Below are 6,000 nucleotides of genomic sequence, written 5' to 3'. Positions count from 1 at the left end.
GACCAGCATTTGAGGTAGTCCAGGCTCCCCTAAAAATACCACTCTAAGTGATTACTGTAGGAAAACACCATGATTCTTGGTCTGAAAGAACCAAGTATCAACAGTTGAGGAACCTGAGGTAGGGAAGGAAACGGCTTTCTTGGTTATGTGGCAACTATAGGGGAGCAACCCAGACCTAATTTTTCTGAGCCCAAGCAGGTTAGTTGAATATAAGCCTCATTGTTTAAAGTTATGCCAAATGCCATTCTGCTGATGTCTTTGATTTCTCACAAGATATCTCATCCTGTTTCAAAGCCCTCAGCTATTTGAGAACTGTTCAAGGTAGGCTACAAGGACATCATCCCACTCCATATTGCTGCTTCTCAGAGAAGGCATCGGCAGAACTGTGGCTGCTTGTTATTGCTGTGACAAAGCTAGGACCATTTTCTTTGATTCTTTTTCTTTCTTGAAAGAGGCGCTGCTTGGCTTTACTGACAGCAAAGTAATTTTAAGCTCCTAAGCATCCAATTGAAAACTAGGTAAGTTTCCAAAATACTATTTAAGGACATACCATTTTCATGAATATAAAGCTTGTCTCCCTATATGTGGCAGAACAGTGAGGAGAGAGCATGCCACAGAAAAGCCCTTCTGTCTAGCATGGTGACAGAGTGTCCTCCCAAAAAAACGGAGACTGCAATTACTGCTTTTCCCTTGTGATATGCCTAGACTACAGGAGCTGGCACAGGTGAGACATGCATACTATTAGGAGTGGTGAGCTCATAAAACAGCTGGCGAACTTTCTGTGCTGACTGCTGACAAGCTGACTTGTTTTCTGTGAAACATTTAGGACTTGATGTTCCCAGGTGTGTGGCACCTCTCTCCATATCAGACAGCCGAATATGCAAACTTGCTTCTTCCTGTTTTGTTTCCTTATTGCCTGAGAAGTGGAGCTGGTAGTACTTTTTGTCTTGTGACTACTCAAGAGATGATGTGATAAGCTGTAACAATTTGTGAATATGCTCTGCCTTCTCTCTACCTAAGCCTTCAGCATTGGCTCAACTCCTTTTCTCTTGATGGTGATTACAGTGGCCTCCTGGTGAGCTCAGAGTACATGTCTTCAGTTCTCTGGCAGCACATGAACTGGAAAATACAAACCTGACATTTGGCTGGGAGACAAGGGAGGATAAGAGAGTAAGAAGAGCAAAGCTATGTGGTTCTGCTTTTCAAGCAGACACACACCTGGCTTAGTGTACTGTGGAAATCCTTCAGACCTTTGGCTTCCAAGCAAAATGAAATTCAGTTTTCACTGTATTTTATTGTCTCCAACAGTATCTCCTTCCTTTTTGCATTGGTGAGTTGAAACATTTTGTTATTAGAACAAAAAAGTAGCATAATAAATCATTCACAGTTTGTAGTCTGCAGCATTGCGAAGCTACAGAATTGTGTAGATATTGCAAGAACGTCTGTTTTTCAGTGGCAGTTTTTATGCTTCAGTTCACCCTAAGAATCTTGGAGTTTGCAATGCAGAAAGATATAAATGCTTTTTCAGATGAGTTTTGTGTAAAATGTATTACAATAAAAAGAAATTTTGCCTCTTGTTGTCCTCTTCTTATTTTTTTAATTTGGTTGTTTGGTTTTGTTGGTTTTGAGTGTTGTGGAGTTTTTTTAGGATGGTAAGACAGTTAGACCAGGAGTAGCCATGACAGATCTTGCTGCTGGATTGTATACACACGGAGCAATTATGGCTGGTTTACCTTAGAGGTGTAAGATGGGGAAATGACTGCCACATTGATGGGAATCTCTTGTCATCTCAGGTAGCAGTTTTTTAAAAAATTGCTTTTAGTTGTGTAGATGTTTGAACCTAAGAATACCATTTTGACATAAACTAATGCAAATTAGTTAGTACAACTAATAACAATAATAATAATAACAATAATGGTATAGTGACAGTTTCCTTATTCTGCCATTGTGGCAGTGACCATTTCATATGATATGGTTATACTTACTACAGCATTACATTTGATTTTCACTATTTACAAAGGACCTCCATGTTCTTTAAAAACATGGGTTAATCAAGGTGAATAACATCCCTGAGACTGTAAGTAACAGTTGTAGATTATTTGAGATTGACAAGCATAAGTGGTGAAACCATTGTTGGAAAAGGGGCCTTGGCACTGGGTAAGGATACTAGCAGATTCTTGATTGAATGGCTTGTGCAAAATCACCCACAGTAAACAAGCATCATCGAAGTGCCACAGTAATCTAATCCAGGAGGTCTGCCTTTTGGCTCTGGGAATTAGAGAATAAAGTAAGCCTGAAGATGCAGCATTTTCTCTAGGTGCCTTCAAGAGAAATCTCATCAAAACTGTAAAGACAAAGATGTTTTGATCATGAAAGGTATACCACATACCATGAATGATGAGAACTTTAAATTGCCATTGAAGAGTTAAGCACTATTGATGCTATGATTTATACTTCAAAAGGAGAAAGTGTTGTTAGTATGAGCTGCACATGATCAGGTGATACATTGCCTGATCTGGCAGTAGATACCTACTGGTAGCAACAGGGTATATGGTAAGGAGGATTTTTTGTGTACATTTTAAAATGTACATCAAAACTGCATGCAGTACTAATCAAAGCTACTACAGAGCTCAGTTATTTTCATCTTTATTCAATGGTATGTTCACATTATACCTGTCAGTACAGTTGTGATATGGTACAATGCCCATTGTGCAACAAGTCAGCCCTGGTGTGAGCAGGAGGTTGGACTAGATGACCTCCAAAAGTTCCTTCCCACCTATATTGTTGTATGATAATAATGATTCAGACTAATGATTGAGGTTACTCTTGCTTTAATACCTACCGAAATCAGATCTGGAAAGGAGGGGAAACCTTTGCTTAAATCAGCAAAGAATTTTTCATTTGTTTCAGAAATATTTGTAAGGACTGGACTCTTCATCATACTGATATATATTTGTACATATTTTGCCTATATTTTAAAAATGTAATAAGCAGTAGAAAGATATTTTAAATGTATGTTAAGCTCTTATTAAGTATTTTATTTATATATGGAAGTATTTTTTTTTGCTTGTGGTATCTTACAATGTTTTACAGTATGGTAGCTTCTGCTTGATTTTTTTTATTTCTAATTTTATTAAAAGGACTTCCAGTAATTTCTAGTAATTTCCAGAGTAATTCTTGTTCCACTGTTTTTTGGCTGTTTTTAATGGAGCCTTCTTGATGATTATTTGATAGTTTACCAAATGCCAAAAGGAAGAAGATTTAAAGTTACAGGCTGGCTATGAATAGGAAGGGCTTTGGAGGCCATGGCTGGAGGAGATGGTCTGTCAAGCACCAGGAGGGACTTTTGTTTTTTAATAGATTTTGCTGATTTTTCTATGTATGCTTTGAAAAATGAAGGTGGCCTTATATTTGGTGCAGCACAGTAGCTCTAGCTCAATCCATGAGCATGGTCACAGGCTGTAAGAATAAACCACAATGAGGTGGAGAAGAAAGCACTCAGAATTTGTTTTGGCAGAAATTGGTTAATTAAGTCTGTTCCATTGTTAAAGGAGAAATTTACACAGATGTGGTACTGGTTTGTTTTAATCACAACTCAGAGTTGGGTCACCACTCCAGTGAGTGGCAGAGAACAAAGGGATACAATATATAGTTTATATATACTTATCAAATCATTAGTCAATGGCTGAAGTTTTTAGAAGTTTCCTTTGGACTTGTCAGTTCTGCAAATCCATCACTTGACTCTGTCCCAGTTGATTCATCTATTCAGTTCCAGTTTTTGCCTGGCTTCCAGGATCCTCCTTGGATCATGATCTTCTTTCTGCCTGCTTTAACTCACACAATCCTTCAAGCACACTTAGTCTTAGAACAAGCAATGCCTATTCACATGTGTTGCAGAATGGCTGTGTGATCACGGCCATGACTCCCTTAAAGATCTTTGTGAAACAAAGTTAGCGTAAGTTAGCTGAAGCAGGCCTTGCAGCTGTGCTGAGGCACGCTGATAAGGAAGCTGAGAAAAACACTGACCTTGTGCCTAATGTTGTAAATAACTTTGAGGAATTCGCGTAGACAAGAGAGAAAAAAATATATGTAGCTAGCTATCCGCAGAAACCGCAAGTAGGAGGACGTATGAAAATGTAACCCTTTAGAGCTTAGCCAATTAGCAGATGATTTGTAGGCACAAAATTAACTGGAACTGTATATAAGACATAATCGCGCCGTAATAAATTGAAGCTTGCTTTATCACTCACATTGGAGTCGGCTGCTTGCTTCCCCTCGCTAGTCGCACACATGTACTATTTTTTTTCTAGAAACACCTGCGTTTCTGAGAGCACCTGTGTACACAAATTGATCATCTATTGTTTCTCTATTCTCCCACTTGATTAACTTCACCAAGTTTTAAACCAGCCTTGGATTGGGGCTATAGAAGGGACGAGGCCTGGTTCTGCAATGTAGCAGCTTCAGCACTTTAAATTTCTTAATTCAAAATATATTTCCTTTAACATCCACATTACACAAACCTTAGCTTGGCCAACTTACTATCTTTGTTAAATATGTGGCTTCCCAGGAGTAAATCTGGATGGAATCTCTTAGTATTAACTCATTTTTTCACTGGGAAAACACAAAATTTGCACAATTGCATATATTGGATGAAAGAAATGCATATGTTTGCAGTATTCCATGAAACTCACTTTTCCAGAAAGAAGAAAATGTATGAATTGAGCTGTTTGGTTTAGGTGCCATATTGAGGGAAACAGCAGTATTTTCTTTATGTTATGCACCATCACTCCCGAAACTGGAACACAGATTCAAACAGCAAAAGGTGAGTGTGATATATTAATGACAGCGTTTTAAGAATATTGATATATCAAGAACAACAAGTCAAGACCCTCTTCAGTGTCTCAGATGACTTGGGACAAGCACCCCCCATATTCTTCCTAGCTTAAGCAGCTGTTGCTAGAACTAGGTTAGGTAATATCTCTTCAGGTATTAGTCAGATGATTGAAATAAATTTATTAAGGTTCATGGCAGCACTTTCTGACTGTAGAAAAATCTTCCCTGGTAGAAGAGTGTGATTCTGGGAAGCCAAATGGGCTAAAATTTTATATGGAAGACCTCAGAGATACAGAAGAGTGAGCCTGGAGACATGCTAATTTTCTTCTCACCAGCATGTGAGAACTAATATTCTTCTCACCAGCCCACCTTTAGCACACAGTAGACTTGAGTAGGTTCAAGACCTATTCTTCTTCCCAAATATATGGATAAATTGATGAAAATATAGAAATAATTTATGTTTAAAGGAAATCAATGGTGCAAGGGGAAAACAGCAATGTTCTGCCTCAAAATATGATTCTAGAGATTAGTTACAAAAATCACTAAGTTAACTGTGAGCTCATTTTTTGTTTTAAAATTCTGTCTGATAAAACACGCTCAGCTCGGTGTGAATAAAGAAACAAATGTGGTTTTAAAGTAGTTATGGGCTTTTCAAGGTAAAGACTGTGACGAACAGGTTACCTGAAAGTAAGTAATCTTAAAAGACTAAGGGAGTAATTCCTCTGATCTGTCTTCTTCCTTTAGCTAAGCCAAGATGCCCAAGAGCTGTCCTTTTTGTCAGCCACAGATTTTTGTAGTATAAAGGAAACTCCTGGGTTGTAAATTTTTCAGTTTCCAGGTCTGTGGCAGTCATGTGTTTTCTCTCTCTGCACCTTTAATCTACTGGACATCTTTGGGCTGAGCACAGGATGTGAATAAACACATTACATTGCTCTAAGTTGCACCAAAACCAAACCCAAAAGCTGGGGAAAAAAAAGCTCAGTCTTTGAAAATTATTCTTATAAACAAAAGATAAGGAAGTAAGTGGTGTTGCTGATTAGCATTAAAAAGCTTCTATCATTACGTTTTACAGCGAGTAGAAGTTCAAGTAGCTTCATATGTCTTATACATATACATCAGTATCAATCTGCTGTTTTCTTATTTTAAGGCTGACCAAAGTCTTGGCCT

This window comes from Falco punctatus (assembly GCF_963210335.1).
Source record: "Falco punctatus genome assembly, chromosome: Z".
NCBI lineage: Eukaryota > Metazoa > Chordata > Aves > Falconiformes > Falconidae > Falco > Falco punctatus.
This window is presented reverse-complemented; position numbering follows the sequence as displayed.